The 18,602-nt window shown below is 39.3% G+C and overlaps 1 protein-coding gene and 1 pseudogene across 1 annotated transcript in view; both read right to left on the bottom strand.

Annotated features, from left to right (window-relative positions):
- Positions 1–18,602, bottom strand: part of NAV3 (neuron navigator 3) — a 902,370-nt gene that overhangs the window by 716,667 nt on the left and 167,101 nt on the right. The window lies entirely within an intron of this gene.
- On the bottom strand, positions 1,434–3,611 carry LOC138437216 (polyadenylate-binding protein-interacting protein 1 pseudogene; annotated as a pseudogene).

The following is an 18,602-nucleotide window of genomic DNA, read 5'->3' as shown; positions in this document are numbered from 1 at the left end:
ATCTCCATCCCACCTTCCACAGAGGCTGTATCAATTTACTTTCCCACCAACAGTGCAAGAGCAGTCCCTTTTCTCCACACCCTCTCCAGCACTTCTTGTTTGTAGACTTTTTGATGATGGCCATTCTGACTAGTGTGAGGTGATAGTTCATTGTGGTTTTATTTGCATTTCTCTAATAATGAGCCATGTGGAGCATCTTTTCATGTGTTTGTTAGCCATCTGTGTGTCTTCTTTGGAGAAATGTCTGTTTAGGTCTTTTTCCCACTTTTTGATTGGGGTGTTTGTTTTCATGGTATTGAGTTGTATGAGCTGCTTGTATATTTTGGAAACTAATCCTTTTTCAGTTGTTTCATTTGCTATGATTTTCTCCCATTCTGAGGGTTGTCTTTTCACCTTACTTATAGTTTCCTTTGTTGTGCAAAAGCTTTTAAGCTTAATCAGGTCCCACTTGTTTACTTTTGTTTTTATTTCCATTCCTTTAGGAGATGGGTCACAGAGGATCCTGCTTTGATTCATGTCACTGAGTGTTCTGCCTATGCTTTCATCTAAGAGTTTTATAGTTTCTGGTCTTACATTTAGGTCTTTAATCCATTTTGAGTTTATCTTTGTATATGGTGTTAGGAAGTGTTCTAAATTCATTCTTTTACATGTAGCTGTTCAGTTTCCCCAGCACCATTTATTAAAGAGGCTGTCTTTGCTCCATTGTATATTCTTGCCTCTTTTGTCAAAAATAAGGTTCCCATAGGTGCATGGGTCTATTTCTAGGCTTTCTATCTTGTTCCATTGGACTATATTTCTGTTTTGTACCAGTACCATACTGTCTTGATGACTGTGTCTTTGCAGTATAATCTGAAGTCAGGAAGGTTAATTCCTCCAGCTCCATTCTTCTTTCTAATGACTGCTTTGGCTATTTGGGGTCTTTGCGTTTCCATATGAATTGTGAAATTTTTTGTTCTAGTCCTCTGTGAAAAATGTCATTGGTAATTTGATAGGAATTGCGGTGAATCTGTAGATTACGTTTGGTAGTATAGTCATTTTCACAATATTGATTCTTCCTACCCAGGAACATGGAATATCTCTCCATCTGTTTATGTCTTCTTTGATTTCTTTCATCAGTGTCTTATAATTTTCTGTGTACAGTTCGTCTCTTTAGGTAAGGTTATTCCTAGATATTGAATTTCTTTTGTTGCAATGGTGAATGGGGTTGATTCCTTAATTTTCTGATTTTTCATTGTTAGTATATATAAATGCAAGTGATTTCTGTGTATTTATTTTGTATCCTGTAACTGCTAAATTCACGGATTAGCTCTAGTTATTTTCTGATACTATCTTTAGGGTTTTCTATGTACAGGATCATGTCATCTGCAAAGAGTGAGAGCTTTACTTCTTCTTCTCCAATCTGGATTCCTTTTATTATTTTTTTTCTTCTCTTCTTTTTTTTTTTTAAGTTATAGGGAATAAAGTTTATTTTGGCAGAGAGTGTTAAACAAAATTAAAGTTGCATACATTAGTAACATAACTCAACACCCTTAATTTGGTATAAGTGTGACACATTTTCTTGCTTTCCTGTGTTCTGCTAAATCACCATAACCTAAACTGCTTTATAAAATGGATACGCTGAAATTTAACTTTACTGTTTTCGCTTATGCTCTGATTCCAAACAAAACTTTTCATAAGCTTCTTCTATCTCTGGGTCCATCTCATCATCAATATCATCCAAGTACGGATCACCACCCCCTGATAAATCTGTTCCATTTTCTTCATAATCTGGAAAAAAGTCTTCTCTTTCAAGTAACTCTTGATATTTCTCTTGGTAATCTGGATCAGCTGCAGTGAAAGGAATACCATCAGATGTATAAAATGTTGGCTCATTCATAAAATAATTAGGATCATTTTCAGGTGTTGCTTCCCTGTATGTTGAAGCTGCATGGACTCTACCCCAGTTACTTGACCGGAGTTCTACAAGCTTCAAAAGCATCTGTTTTACATCTCTGCTGCAATTTGCATCTAGGACAACATTTTCAATTCTCTGAATAATTTCTTCCATGTCAGTCTTTCCTTTTTCCTTCCAGGCATCTTCTAAAACTGACCCTGTCAACTTCAGTAATTTTACTGCACAAATTAAGTTGTCATCCATAGGATTAGAGAAGAGGGCATTCAGCAACTCCCGAAGACCGACCTGAAGAATGTCTGCCCTTGTAACCTGTCCATTTGTCCCTTTGATCTCCAGGTTAAGATAAAGTTCTCCCAGGAAGAGCACAAATGCATGGAATCGTTTTCGAGTCACTTCATCCCCTTTTGCAGCTTGATCTTTAACTTCATATTCAGTCCGACATCTTTGAAGTAGCAATTGGCGGAAGTTGCCACTCTGTGGGCTAATTGTCAGATGATGGGACAGGTAGTTACAGAGGCGCGCTCCCATGTAAGAGAAATTGGGGATAGATGTGGCCTGTTGATAGATGAGTTCCACAAGTTCTTGCAAAGCATCATCTGTTGTAACCCAGCCATTCAGGGTCTCTGCAAACTGTCCAATTTCAGTTTCAAAACTGCCAGGCTGTTCTGTAAGATGATTCAGAAAATCCTGAACATATTCTGATAAAGTAGGATAATCCTCACAGCCATCCTCATAGGATTCCGTATAATTAGAAGAATAACTTGATGGGTAGAATTCAGGAGCCTTTACAGACAGCTTAGACATTAATACAGGAGCTACAACCACCTGGGGTTTAGCCATTGCTGACTCCGAATTCTGCTGTGGGATGTTATCCGGCGAACTAGATGGAGCTCTCAGGGGCCTCGTTTGTTCTGGGAGCGCCCCGGGCCGGGTAGGCCGCTGGGGGCCGGCGGGGACCTCGCACTGGGCCCCTGGCGGCGGGGCCGTCCTGGGCTGGCGCAGCGGCGGCGGCTGCAGGAAGCCCGGAGCTTTGGGTTGCGGTGGCGGCAGCGGCTGGTGCCGCGGCCCTATTTTTTTTCTTCTCTGATTGCTGTACCTAGGACATCCAGAATTATGTTGAATAACAGTGGTGGAAGTGGATATCCTTGTCTATTCCTGATCTTAGGGGGAATGCTTTCAGTTTTTCAGCATTGAGAATAATGTTTGCTGCAGGCTTATCATATATGGCCTTTACTATGTTGAGGTGGGTGAATTTTGTCAAAGGCTTTTTCTGTACCTACTGAGATGATCATATGGTTTTTATCTCTCAATTTGTTAATATGGTGTATTGAAGAATCCTTGCATTCCTGGAATAAATCCAGGAACTTGATTATGGTGTATGAGCTTTTTGATGTATTGTTGAATTCTGTTTGCTAACATTTTGTTGAGGATTTTTGCATCTATGTTCATCAGTGATATTGGCCTGGAGTTTTCCTATTTTGTGTTGCCTTTGTCTGGTTTTGGTACCATGGTGATGGTGGCCTCACAGAATGAGGTTGGAAATGTTCCTTCCTCTGCAGTTTTTTGAAAGAGTTTTAGAAGGACAGGCATTAGCTCTTCTCTAAATATTTGATAAAATTCTCCTGTGAAGACATCTGATCCTAGGCTTTTGTTTTTTGGGGAGTTTCTTGATCACAACTACAATGTCAGTGCTTATAACTGGGTTGTTCATAATTTCTATTTCTTCCTGGTTCAGTCTTGGAAGATTGAACTTTTCTAAGAATCTGTCCATTTCTTCCAGGTTGTCCATTTTATTGCCATATAGTTGTTAATAATAGTCTCTTCTAATCCTTTGTATTTCTGCACTGTCTGTTGTAAACCTCTCCTTTTTCATTTCTAATTTTGTTAATTTGATTCTTCTCTCTTTTTTTCTTGATGAGTCTGGCTAAAGGATTGTCAATTTGGCTTATCTTCTCAAAGAACCAGCTTTTAGTTTTATTAATCTTTACTATTGTTTAATTTTTCATTTATTTCTGCTCAGATCTTTATTATTTCTTTCCTTCTACTAATTTTGGGGATTTTGGGTTCTTCCTTTTCCAGCTGTTTTAAGTGTAAAGTTACACAGTCTATTCTATGTTTTTCTTATTTCTTGAAGTAGGATTGTATTGCTCTAAACGTCCCTCTTAGAACTGCTTTCGCTGCATCCCATAGGTTTTGAGTTGTGTGTTTTCATTATCACTCGTTTCTAGAATTTTTTTGATTTCCCTTTTGATTTCTTCAGTAACCTGTTGGTTATTTAAAAGTGTATTGTTTAATCTCCATGTGTTTGTGTTTCTTACAGGTTTGTTGTTGTTTTGTTTTTTTTTTTTTTTGTAATTGATATCTAGTCTCATAGCATCGAGGTCAGAGAAGATGCTTCATATGATTTCAATTTTCTTAAGTTTACTGAGGTTTGATTTGTGGCCCAAGATGTGGTCTGTCCTGGAGAATGTTCCATGTGTACTTGAGAAGAAGGTGCATTCTTCTGCATTTTGATGGAATGTCCTGAAAATATCAAGGAGCTCCATCTCCTCTAGTGTATCATTTAAGACTTGTTTCCTTGTTAATTTTCTGCTTTGATGATCTGTCCATTGGTGTGAGTGAGGTGTTAAAGTCTCCTACTCTTATTGTGTTACTGTCAATTTCTCCTTTTACGTCTGTTAGTGATGGTCTTATGCATTGAGGTGCTCCCATATTTAGTGCATAGATATTTACAATTGTTATGTCTTCCTCTTGGATTGATCCCTTGGTCATTATCTCTTATAATATTCTTTATATTAAGGTCTATTTTGGCTGATATGAGAATTGCTATTCCAGCTTTCCTTTGCTTCACATTTGCATGGGATATATTTTTCCATCCTCTCACTTTCAGTCTATATGTGTCTTGAGGTCTAAAGTGGGTTTCCTGTAGACAGCATATATATGGGTTTTATTTTTGTGTCCATTCACCCAGTCTGTGTCTTTTGACTGGATCACTTAATCCTTCTACATTTAAAGTAATTATTGATAATATATGTTCTATTGCCATTTTGTTAATTGTGTGGTTGATTTTGTAGATCGCTTTTCTACTCTTGTATTTCTTGCTTATGTAAATCTGTTTAACATTTGTTGTAAAGCTGGTTTGGTGGAACTGAATCCTGTAAACTTTTGCTTGTCTGAAAAGCTTTTGATTTCTCCATCAATTTTGAATGAGGTCCTTGCTGGGTCCAGTTGTTTTAGTTGTAGATTTTTTCCTTTCAGTATTTTAAATATATCCTACCACTCCCTTCTGCCCTGCAGAGTTTCTGCTGAAAGATCAGCTGTTAAGTGTAAGGGGTTTCCTTTGTACATTACTTGTTGCTTCTCCCTTGCTGCTTTTAATATTCCTTCTCTGTGTTTAGTCTTTGTTAGTTTGATTAGTATGTGTCTTGGCCTGTTTGTCCTTCGGATTATCCTGTAAGGAACTCTTTGTGCCTCTTGGAACTGATTGACTATCTTCCTTTCCATGTTGGGGAAATTTTCAACTATAATCTCTTCAAAAATTTTCTCATACCCTTTCTTTTTCTCTTCTTCTTCTGGGACCCCTGTAATTCGAATGCTGGTGCATTTGATATTGTCCCAGAGGCCTCTGAGACGATCCTGTTCTTTTCATTCTTTTTACTTTATTCTGCTCTTCAGAATCTATTTCCACCATTTTATCTTCCAGCTCACTGATTCGTTCTTCTGCTTCAGATATTCTGCTTTTGATTCCTTCTAGAGTATTTTTGGAGAAGGCAATGGCACCCCACTCCAGTACTCCTGCCTGGAAAATCCCATGGACTGAGGAGCCTGGTGGGCTGCAGTCCATGGGGTCGCTACTAGTCGGACACGACTGAGCGACTTCACTTTCACTTTTCACTTTCATGCATTGGAGAAGGAAATGGCAACCCACTCCAGTGTTTTTGCCTGGAGAATCCCAGGGGCGGGGAAGCCTGGTGGGCCGCCGTCTATGGGGTCGCACAGAGTCAGACACGACTGAAGCGACTTAGCAGCAGCAGCAGAGTATTTTTAATTTCAGTAATTGTGTTATTTGTCTCTGCAAGTTTATTCTTTAATTCATCTAGGTCTCTGTTAATTTTTCTTGCACTTTCTCCATTTTGCTTCCAAGGTTTTTGATCATCTTTACTATCATTATTCTGAATTCTTTTTCAGGTAGTTTGCCTATTTCCTCTTCATTTATTTGGACTTCCGTGTTTCTAGTTTGTTCCTTCATTTGTGTAGTATTTATCTGCCTTTGCATTATTCTTTTATTTTATTTTGTTGAGTTTGAGGTCTCCTTTTTCCAGGCTTCAAGGTTGAATTCTTTCTTCCTTTTAGCTTCTGCCCTCTAAGATTGGCTCAGTGGTTTGTGTAAGCTTCTCATAGGGTGAGATTTGTGCTGAGACTCTGCTTGTTTGTTTGTTTTTCCTCTGATGGGCAAGGCTGAGTGAGGTGGTAATCCTGTCTGCTGATGACTGGGTTTGCATTTTTGTTTTGTTTGTTGTTTAGATGAGGAGTCCTGCAAAGGGTGCTATTGGTGGTTGGGTGATGCCAGGCCTTGTATTACAGTGATTTTCTTTGTGTGAGTTATCACTATTTGATACCCCTAGGGTGAGTTATCTGGGAGTCTAGGGTCCTGGAGTCAGTGCTCCCACTCAAAAGCTGAGGACTTGATCTCGAGTTTTGAGTAGGTCTATATATTCTTTCCAGCTGGCAAGGTACTCCTGTTGGCTTTCAGCTGGTGTTCTGCATGTACTTCTGTGTCTGAATGTGTAATCCTGTTGTATCCATGGAGACATCCACGTCAACCTACTCCTCTGCCACCCTGTTCCTCCTACTTAGCCTTCTTTATGTTTCAGCTTTCATATCTGTACATGAATACTGGAAATACCATAGCTTTGACTATATGCACCTTTGTCAGAAAGGTGATTTGTGTCTGCTTTTTCGTATGCTGTCTAGGTTTGTCATAGCAATTCTTCCAAGGAGCAAGTTATCTTTTCATTTCATGGCTGCTATCACCAACTGCAGTGATTTTGGAGCCCAAGAAAATAAAGTCTTTCATTGTTTCCATTGTTTCCTCATCTGTTTGCATGAGGTGATGATACTGGATACCATGATCTTAGTTTTTTCAATGTTGAGTTTTAAGCCAGCTTTTTCACTCTCCTCTTTCCTCTTCATCAAGAGGCTTTTTAGTTCCTCTTCACTTTCTGCCATTAGGGTGGTGTTATCTGCACTCTATGATGACAATTCATTTCCTCTACTGAGATACAGTGACTAGAAAACTTAAAATTGCATATTCAGCTTGTGTTATATTTCTACTGGACAGGGCTGGAATAGAAAATGTAAATCAATATTTCATTATACACCTAATCCTGCAAGAGTATTAGATTGTTATAATCGTCCACCTAGAGGCAATAATTACACACCTGACTTATGTAGTGCATTTCTGATTCATTCATGTGAAAAACTACTATCATTCATGCCCCTCTCCCTGTCCCTTGTTACTACCAATAATTGTTCTGCTGCCCTTATCTCTGTCCCCTTCCCTTCTTTCATCACTGTCTGCTCCTGGCCATGTTTCCCATAGGTCCTGGCCAATACTGTCCAGCACTAGAAGACTGGACCATCTCTACCACCAGGGCCATGTGGACTTTTAACATTGCTGGATGTAGAATTCTTTCATTTTCTTTCTCATTTTTTCACAGCATGACACCATTTACACTATGGCACATTAGCCTCAGAAAAGGTGATAATTCTGAAGGTTTTCTATGTTGCTTGCCTTGAAGAAGTTTACCACTATATATGAGATATGACATTCAATATAAAACAAAAAAACATTAAATGGAAGAATGTACTCCAGTGCTGAGATGCGCAACCACAGCTCATAAAGATTTTTTAAAAGGAGAAATTATTGCTTAACAAGTTTTCTATCTTAAACATTATTGACTAGGACCACAGAGTCTACAAGATTATATTTTTACATCATTATAAAGCAAGTGACTAAAATGCGAAAACATGGGAAAATGTTTATTTAGAGGAAAACAAAAGATATTTGATTGAGTTCAACATTATGATGATTAACAGAAACCATGATTTGAAGATTATCTCAGATATCATATACTCACATATTAAACTCAAGATTTTTTAATCACTTGCAAGCAAATGGAATGTCTACATTTGAAGAATTCAGGTTTCTGAAAACTAAAAGAAAACAATTCTGAGGAAACATCAAAGCAGGAAACCAGAAATTTTTAATTTGAAATTCAGAAGCCTACAAGCCAGAGCTCCTAGTACTAAGGATGAAATATTATTTTCTCACTGTTTTGTTTGGTATCTTAAAATCAGTAAACTTACATCATTTTGTCAGTGATGTGTATCAATCACCAACTATGAGAGTATTTTTTCTTAGGTAACAATTTTTTCAACCACCTTATTTACAGTTCAAATAATAGCTATATTATTTGAAGGGGACATGTCTGCCTATTACAGCAGATTTTTAATCTGGGTCCAACAAATGCATACTATGTAACAGGGCAAAGTTCACTAACTCTCCATCTTCAACCTCCATCCTTTCCAAAAAAATCCATATGTCATATTACATTCCAAATACAATTCACCTTTCAGCTTAACCTTGGCCTTTGCCCATAATTATTAAAAGGCTTGGATGATGGCAGTAATTCAGTTTGTTCCTGTTTGTGCGGCAAGAAAATCAATACTGTGGCAGCATTTCACACATCACCTGCTATCTTCACTATTTTCATGCTGAAATATCCACAAGAGTCTGAACAGAGTGTGTATCTATGTACTCAGAAGGTTGTCAAGAGACAGATACGCATGCAAAAAAACTTGGAATGAAAGAAACAACAAAACACTAATGCTGCAAGACAAAGGAATAAAAACATAACAGAGGAAAATAAAAGTACAGGGTACATTTTTCCAGTTTTTGACATCTATAAATGTTAGATTTGACAGCAATCACAATATTCTATATGTATCAGAAAATTGTTAAATACGAAAATGTTGCTTGTTACTATGCACATGGATTCTATATTTACTGCATTCTATATTTGTACTTCTGTATACTAATTCCTGTATTTTTTTCTACATTAGCAACTACCTGAAATTATGTTTACTATAGTTGTTGCTCAGTCACTCAGTCAAATCCAACTCTTTGTGACGCCACAGATTGTAGCATGCCAGACTTCCCTGTCTCCCAGAGTCTGCTCAAACTCATGTCAGCTAAGTCAATGATGCCATCCAACCATCTCATCCTCTGTTGCCTCCCTCTTCTCCTGCCCTCCATGTTTTGCAGTATCAGGGTCTTTCTCAGTGTTTACTGTGCTGTATGCCAATTAACTCAAGGATGAACATGCTGCAATGAATTTTCAATAGCCATACGCCATAAACATGGCTTTACATATATGATACCTAAATAACAAAGGTATTCAATAACTGTTTTTAGAATGCATCAATAAATGAATACCTAAGTAGAGAATCCTGGACTTGTCATTAATTACCATTTGTTGAAAACTACTAATTAATTGAGCTCTACAGACACAGTGTACATCCTCACTGGGGTTCCTTTCCCCCAGATAATGAGGTAGAGTAATTTCACTTATTGAAAAAGATCAGTTTTCATTCCAATTCCAAAGAGAAGAAAGGCCAAAGACTGCTCAAACTACTGCAAAACTGCACTCATTTAACATAATAGCAAAGTGATGCTCAAAATTCTCCAAGACAGGCTTCAACAGTACATGAACCGTGAACTTCCAGATGTTCAAGCTGGTTTTAGAAAAGGCAGAGCAATCAGAAATCAAATTGTTAACAGGCATCAGATGATCAAAGAGCAAGAGAGTTTCAGAAAAATGTCTACTTCTGCTTTATTGACTACGCAAAAGCCTTTGACTGTGTGGATCACAACAAACTGTGGAAAATTCTAAAAGAGAAGGAAAATACCAGACCACTTGACCTGCCTCCTGAGAAATCTGTATGCAGGTCAAGAAACAACAGTTAGAACTGTACATGGAACAATAGACCGGTTCGAAATTGAGAAAGGAGTACGTCAAGGCTGTATATTGTCACCCTGCTTATTTAACTTATATGCAGAGTACATCATGCAAAATCCTGGGCTGGATGAAGCACAAGCTGGAATCAAGATTGCCGGGAAAAATACCAATAACCTCAGATATGCAGACAACACCACCCTTATGGCAGAAAGTGAAGAACTAAAGAGCCTCCTGATGAAAGTGAAAGAGCAGAGGGGAAAAATTGGCTAAAAACTCAACATTCAGAAAAAGAAGATCATGGCATCTGGTCCCATTACTTCATGGCAAATAGATGGGGAAACAATGGAAACAGTGAGAGACAATTTTGGGGGAACTCCAAAATCACTGCAGATGGTGACTGCAGCCATGAAATTAAAAGTCGCTTGCTCCTTGGAAGAAAAGCTATGACCAATCTAGACAGCATGTTAAAAAGCAGAGACAGTACTTTGCCAACAAAGGTCTGTCTAGTCAAGGCTATGGTTTTTCCAGTAATCATGTATGGATGTGAGAGTTGGACTATAAAGATAGCTGAGCACCAAAGAATTGATGCTTTTGAACTGCGGTGTTGAAGACTCTTGAGAGTTCCTTGGACTGCAAGGAGATCCAACCAGTTCATCCTAAAGGAAATCAGCCCTGAATATTCATTAGAAGGACTAATGCTGAAGCTGAAACTCTGATACTTTGGCCACTTGATGTGAAGAACTGACTCATTTGAAAAAACCCTGATGCTGGGAAAGATTGAAGGCAGGAGGAGAAAGGGATGACAGAGGATGAGATGGTTGGATGGCATCACTGACTCAATGGACATGAGTTTGAGTGATTTCTGGGAGTTGGTGATGGACAGGGAAGCCTTGTGTGCTGTGGTTCTTGGGGTCACAAAGAGTCTGACATGACTGAACAACTGAACTGAATTTCACAATACACACTCTTCAAGTCTTTATTGAATTGCTACAACATTTCTTCTGTTTTATGTTTTGGTTTTTTTGTCCAGGAGTCATGTGGGATTTTAACTCCCTGACCAGGGATAGAGACCACGCCCCTCTGTACTGGAAGCTGATGTCTGTCTTAACCACTGGACTACCAGAGAAGTTCCACAATACACCCCTAAATTGAAGATCATGGGTGTGAAGTGAGGTGGAGGCTGGGAGGGTGGAAAATTCAGCAAGTCAGTTTTATAATATCTATTTCCTGCAGCAATAAGCTAGCCAGAAAATAAGCTTTGGGTCTGTTTTTTTATATTTTAATGATTTAGAAGGGAAACAAATTTAGCATATGATGCTTTCTAGATATACTGCTTCCCTGGTGTTGCAGTGGTAAAGAATCTACCTGCCAATGTAGGAAGTGCAAGAGGCGTGGATTCGTTCCCTTGGTCAGAGGATCTCCTGGAGAAGGAAATGGCAGCCCACTCCGGTATTCTTGCTTGGAAATCCCACAGACAGAGGAGCTTGGTAGGCTATAGTCCATAGGGTCACAAGAGAGTCAGAGATGACTTAGCAACTAAACAAGATATACTGCAACCTGCACCCCCCACCCTGAGAAGTCACAAAAATGGAAAGGATATCAACAGGAAACAGAGATACTCCCTCAACTGAACTGTGGTCAAGCAGAATCTAAGACAAACACACACATGCAAGCACACACTTGTACACACTTATGATAGGAAGAGTCAAATTAGAAATAAATATGTGTGTGGTCATGGAATAAACTTTCTCCTCATGGTAGGTTTGGCCCACTGAGATATTCTGCACAATTTCACTTAATCCACTGTGATATTACATACTTAAGGATATGTCTACAAATATCCAATTGCTAAGAGAGAAGCAATATTTCTGAAGCATATACATATCCATAAATTGACCAAGCTGAATTTCTTTTTCAAACATAGCTAAGGAAATACACAACAATCCTTTGCAAGCTTCTTTCTTTTCTTTTGATATCCAAAACAAAATCAGGCAGTTATTTCCCAAAGCTTCTGGGATTTTCTGCTGCTAGAAGAAAAGTGGACATTATGTAACACAGCGGCCTCAAATAATTTCCATGGTGCTTATTCATTCAAAGAAAATGTGTTCTTGTGACCCTTGCTTTAGAAAATTAAAATGAATAATTGGAGAAATTAGTGTATAATTGAAGGCCATAGCATGTGTATTGGCAGCTTAACAACAGCTAATTTTACCTTCCATGTACACCTCACAAACTCTAATGAACATTACCATCAAATGAATTAAGAAACAGTGACACAGGGCTTCCTAATAAGCTCACCAACAGCATTAAGCACTTTCAGGCATAGAAGACAAAATGCACAAGGGAATAATTTGATTATACTGAATCAATGGCTGAATTTCTGGTTGTATCCTTGCTATAGTGGAAATTTTATACAGCCTCAATTTCTTCACTTTTAATTTAGTTATCAGCAGGTAAAACAGTTCACATGGTGATGGCTCCAGCCCTTAGTTGAACATTAATGAAGAATATGAATCTCTGAGAGTCTGCTTTCCTAGTCTTTCATTTTGTTGTAGAACACATAAGGCTACTGCATGTATCATGTACCAAGTATCACACTTGTCTTTTTCCTCTTTATGTATGTGCTCGTCACATTTTTCCTGCTTCCGTTATTTTAAATATTATTTGCTTTTTCTGAAGAAAGAAAATACTGATCTCTAGCTCACCAAGACCAATGCTTATAGCTGAAGAGATGAACAAATTAATATTCATAATCAAGTGTAAAGAAAGCAAAAGGAATCAGGACCATTCTCAGCTACAAGCAGGTTAGCAGGAGGTGTGGCCTGGGGAATGGGCTTGGTACCCAATTCCGCCTAGGGCTGGCTTAAGTAAATTTCCTTCATGTGGCGCAAAGGCCTTCACCAAATGCCACAGTGAGAAGCAGAGCTGTGGCCTGAAGGACTTGTCAGGATCTTGCCAGGAATATAACTATAAAGAATATTTACTGGTTATAACAACGGCAACATTCTATTAAGATCAAACACAGTATACTCAGTTCAGTCGCTCAGTCATGTCCGACTCTTTGTGACCCCATGAATCACAGCACACCAGGCCTCCCTGTCCATCACCAACTCCCGGGGTTCACTCAGACTCATGTCCATCAAGTCCATGATGCCATCCAGCCATCTCATCCTCTGTCGCCCCCTTCTCCTCCTGCCCCCAGTTCCTCCCAGCATCAGAGTCTTTTCCAATGAGTCAACTCTTTGCATGAGGTGGCCAAAGTACTGGAGCTTCAGCTTTAGCATCAGTCCTTCCAAAGAAATCCCAGGGCTGATCTCCTTCAGAATGGACTGGTTGGATCACCTTGCAGTCCAAGAGTATTCTCCAAAACCAGAGTTCAAAAGCATCAATTCTTCGGCGCTCAGCCTTCTTCACAGTCCAACTCTCACATCCATACATGACCACAGGAAAAACCATAGCCTTGACTAGATGGACCTTAGTCGGCCAAGTATGTCTCTGCTTTTGAATATGCTGTCTAGGTTGGTCATAACTTTTCTTCCAAGGAGTAAGTGTCTTTTAATTTCATGGCTGCAATCACCATCTGCAGTGATTTTGGAGCCCCAAAAAAAAGTCTGACACTGTTTCCACTGTTTCCCCATCTATTTCCCATCAAGTGATGGGACCGGATGCCATGATCTTCATTTTCTGAATGTTGAGCTTTAAGCCAACTTTTTCGCTCTCCTCTTTCACTTTCATCAAGAGGATTTTTAGCTCCTCTTCACTTTCTGCCATAAGGTGGTGTCATCTGCATATCTGAGGTTCTTGATATTTCTCCCAGCAATCTTGATTCCAGCTTGTGTTTCTTCCAGTCCAGCGTTCCTCATGATGTACTTTGCATATAAGTTAAATAAGCAGGGTGACAATATACAGCCTTGACATACTCCTTTTCCTATTTGGAACCAGTCTGTTATTGCATGTCCAGTTCTAACTGTTGCTTCCTGACCTGTATACAGATTTCTCATGAGGCAGGTTAGGTGGTCTGGTATTCCCATCTCTTTCAGAATTTTCCAGTTTATTGTGATCCACACAGTCAAAGGATTTGGTATAGTCAATAAAGCAGAAATAGATGTTTTTCTGGAACTCTCTTGCTTTTTCCATGATCCAGCGGATGTTGGCAATTTGATCTCTGGTTCCTCTGCCTTTTCTAAAACCAGCTTGAACATCAGGGAGTTCACGGTTCACGTATTGCTGAAGCCTGGCTTGGATAATTTTGAGCATTACTTTACTAGCATGTGAGATGAATGCAATTGTGTGGTAGTTTGAGCATTATTTTGCATTGCCTTTCTTTGGAATTGGAATGAAAACTGACCTTTTCCAGTCCTGTGGCCACTGCTGAGTTTTCCAAATTTGCTGGCATATTGAGTGCAGCACTTTCACAGCATCATCTTTCAGGATTTGAAACAGCTCAACTGGAATTCCATCACCTCCACTAGCTTTGTTCGTAGTGATGCTTTCTAAGGCCCACTTGACTTCACATTTCAGGATGTCTGGCTCTAGATTAGTGATCACATCATTATGACTATCTGGGTCGTGAAGATCTTTTTTGTACAGTTCTTCCATGTATTCTTGCCACCTCTTCTTAATATCTTCTGCTTCTGTTAGGTCCATGCCATTTCTGTCCTTTATCAAGACCATCTTTGCATGAAATGTTCCCTTGGTATCTCTAATTTTCTTGAAGAGATCTCTAGTCTTTCCCATTCTGTTCTTTTCCTCTGTTTCTTTGCATTGATTGCTGAAGAAGGCTTTCTTATCTTTCCTTGCTATTCTTTGGAACTCTGCATTCAAGTAAGTATATCTTTCCTTTTCTCCTTTGCTTTTCGCCTCTCTTCTTTTCACAGCTATTTGTAGGGCCTCCCCAGACAGCCATTTTGCTTTTTTGCATTTCTTTTCCATAGGGTACATCATATTCATTAAATCAGTAAATCCTAACTACCACCATATCAAGCAGATACTATTTTCATCCTCGTTTACAGATTGGCAAACAGCCTCAGAGAAATTAAGCAATGTGATTAAAACCACACAACTGGAAGTGGCGTCAGCAAAAAAGAGACCTCTATTTCTTTAGATGCATGAAAGACCGTTAAGAAATAAAATGATGCCAATAAAATAGTAGCTGAGAAGATTTAGGAAAAGAGCTTCAGGAAAGAGAGTCCTGCATGGGACCAAGTTATTCTTTGTATATCATTCCAACAATCCCAGAGTAAGAATCAGCCATTGATGTAGATCTGGTCCTGATTCCAGCAAGAGCACTCTTCCCATTCAATACAATGAATAAAGTGCATTCTCTGGCATCATACACATCCACGCTAAAGGATTTGGTAGAAAGGGTCAGAAAGTCAATTTCAGACTTCTCAAGAATGAAAACAAACTAGATGTAGCGTGATATTTCAGCAGGAATGCCAAAGAAAGAGACTTTTCTTGAATGAATGACAATAGCAGCTGTGTCTCTAAGGAGAAACACAGGCTGTAAGGCCACTCCTGGGAAGGTAGGCATGGGGCAGCAGCAACAACTACTGCTACTCAAGTTAACATTTATAGGGTGCTGACCACGTGCCTGGCATTGCACCAAGAGATTTAAATGAATTAACTCACTTAATCTTAGCAACTCTACAGCAGACATCGATATGAGCCCCACTTCTTAAATGACAAAACTGAGACACAAAGTGGTTGGAAAAGGGTTTAAAACTCAGGTCACCTAGATTCTATGTGTGCGCTCCAAATTCCAAAGGTGATGCCTACCTAAAGAGCAACCCCTCAACCATACGTAATGTTTTTAGATATTAGGTACTATAGGTATAGAAGAGAGGACTGATCTTTAATCCAGCACCCACTGTAAACTATATGACGAAACCAAATCAACCTCTTCCTTTCTAGTGAGTAAATCAATTTCTATGTGTTATTGAAGGTTTCCGATGACAATGATCATTTGAATGGTTACCTGCATCAAGAAGTACAGTGCCTGAAAGTAGACAAAAAAAAAAAAAGAAAGAAAGAAAGAAATATTACTACTGCTTCTGCTTTGCATTTAAGAGAACTTTCCCTCCAATTAACTCTAAAATCACTTCTTATGTACATCACCATCTATCCTTTAAAACTGCTGAGGCCAGGGCTTCTCTGATGAGTTGGTGGGAAGAACCTGCCTGCCAGTGCAGCAGACTGGGTTTTGATATCTGACCTGGGAATGCCCACATGCTGTGGACCAACAGAGCCTGTGGTCCACACCTACTGAGACTGTGCTCTAGAGCCGGGGAGCCATAACTACTGAACACGCCCTAGAGCTGTTGCTCTGCAGCCAGAGAAACCCCCGCAATAAGAAGCCCTCACACAGCCAGAGTAGCCCCTGCTTGCTGTAACTAGAGAAAAGCTCATGCGGCAATGAAGACCCAGCACGGCCAAAAAAAAAAAAAAAAAATTAAGGGCAAAGATGAAGGAGTAAATATAAAGGACTATACACTCAACTACAGAACTAGCAAAAGTAACAAAGCAGTTTTATATACATTGAAATTAAATCCAAATTAATTTTAAAGAAAAGTGCATGAGTAGTGTCACATTTGAATACTTTGAGCTGTGTTTTTAACCACATCTTTGATTTTTAGAAAACTAAAATGAGAGTCAATCTATGTGTAGATAGCACCACAGAAAGTAGAAGAAAACCAATGAAATCCCTATGACCAAGTTTAGAACTCTTATTACTCAAAGCCATCATCTGAAAAGCATAATGAAGCATTCACATTTCTCCCAGAAGGCTTTAATCGCTCCAAGTTCATTAAGTGTAACATTTTTCTAACTCAGATCGCAGCTATGAATCTTGCCACTGATCCCAGCTCAATATTTTCACAGTAGTTCATTGCTAGTCAGGTTTGCACCTGCTTTCTGATTGCCTGCACCCATTTCCAAGTTGAAATCAATGAAACCTATTAGCATGTTCTCTACTCAGCATTTTAATTTTGGATAGAGATGTATTATTAATGTAATCATCCCAGCGCAACCTTAGTTCAGCACAGAAGTAAAATTGAAGGGTTCACAATAGAGAACGTTAATAAGAATGCTTATTAAATTGCACTGAAATCTAAATAATTGAATGCATATTTGATACAAATTTTAAATTGAAATGGATCACACCAAATAGAAGGCTGTGAGTGGAGAGCAGAGATCCTTTATACCTTTAAAAGATAAAACATGATTCTAACCATGTATTACTGCATTCATGACATATAACCAAGATAACTCATTTCTGCATTTGGAGATGACTGTTCCCTTTTTTACGTCTTTACTAGGCTTGCCACTTTCTATGAATAAAACAGTCCTCCTTCTCCAAGTCAGATAAAGAGAAGGCAGTATGACCAGGTGCCAGGTACTCATTTGGCAAATGTACAGACTCTCAAGAGAAAAATTAGTGAAGATGTTGATAAATTAAATGCATGGTCAAAGAAAAGGGGAATTTCAATGTAAAAGAATTAACAGTTAAAAGATGGCAATTGGTTAATCTGTTATCTAACTTTTCTCACTAAGAATCTTATATGATTTGAAGACTAATATTTACTTTCCTTAGCACACGCTTTAATAAATATTAATATGGGAACATGATTATCATAATTAAAATAAATTTATTGATTTCCAATGTGCATAGGTTGCTTAAGCAAATTTACTTTCTATACTCTCAGAACCTATAATCTAAAGCAGTCAACCAAAATAGACACGATAGAATAGTAGCAGGAGAAGATTATGAAAACAATAGTTGTCGCACACACAGTAGCTGACTGTTTAGCCTGACACATCATACAGTAAAGCCAGGGAAAGAACTTTAAGTTCTGCTATAAGGGAAAAATGCTATGAGGTCACATGGGTTCACCCAAATTCTCAGAGAGAATGCACAGGCGTTTTGCTGGGTCACGGAATTTGAGAAACCCACCTATCTTCTATTCATGGGCTTCTCAAGGCGAGAATACTGAAGTGGTTTGCCATTCCCTTCTCCAGTGGACCACATTTAGTCAGAACTCTCCACCATGACCTGTCCATCTTGGGTGGCCCTACACGGCATGATTCATAGTTTCATTGAGTTAGAGGCTGTTCTCCATGTGATCAGATTGCTTAGTTTCTGTGGCCGTGGTTTCCATTCTGTCTGCCCTCTGATGGAGAGGATAAGAGGCTTATGGAAGCTTCCTGATGGGAGAGACTGACTGAGGGGGAAACTGGGTCTTGTTCGGGGCCATGCTCAATAAATCTTTAATCCAATTTTCTGTTGATGAGTGGGGTTGTGTTCCCTCCCTGTTACTTGACCTGAGGCCAAACTAGACTGGAGGGAGTGAAGATAATGGCGACCTCCTTCAGAAGGACCCAAGGCAGACACTGCTGCACTCAGTGCCCCCAGCCCTGCTGCAGGCCACCACCGACCCACGCCTCCGCTAGAGACTCCTGGTCACACAAGGGCAAGTCTGGGTCAGTCTCTTGTGGGGTCACTGCTCCTTTCTCCTGGGTCCTGGTGCACACGAGGTTCTGTTTGTGCCCTCCAAGAGTCTGTTTCCCCAGTCCTGTGTAAGTTCTGGCAGCTCTAGGTGGGATTAATGGCGACCTCCTCCAGAGGGCTTATGCCATACCCAGTTGGCTGCACCCTGAGCCCCTGTCCCTGCAGTAGGCCACTGCTGACC

The sequence above is a fragment of the Ovis canadensis genome, chromosome 3, assembly GCF_042477335.2.
Source record: "Ovis canadensis isolate MfBH-ARS-UI-01 breed Bighorn chromosome 3, ARS-UI_OviCan_v2, whole genome shotgun sequence".
NCBI lineage: Eukaryota > Metazoa > Chordata > Mammalia > Artiodactyla > Bovidae > Ovis > Ovis canadensis.
Note: the sequence above shows the minus strand (reverse complement) of the source record. Positions and strands in the feature narration are given on the sequence as shown.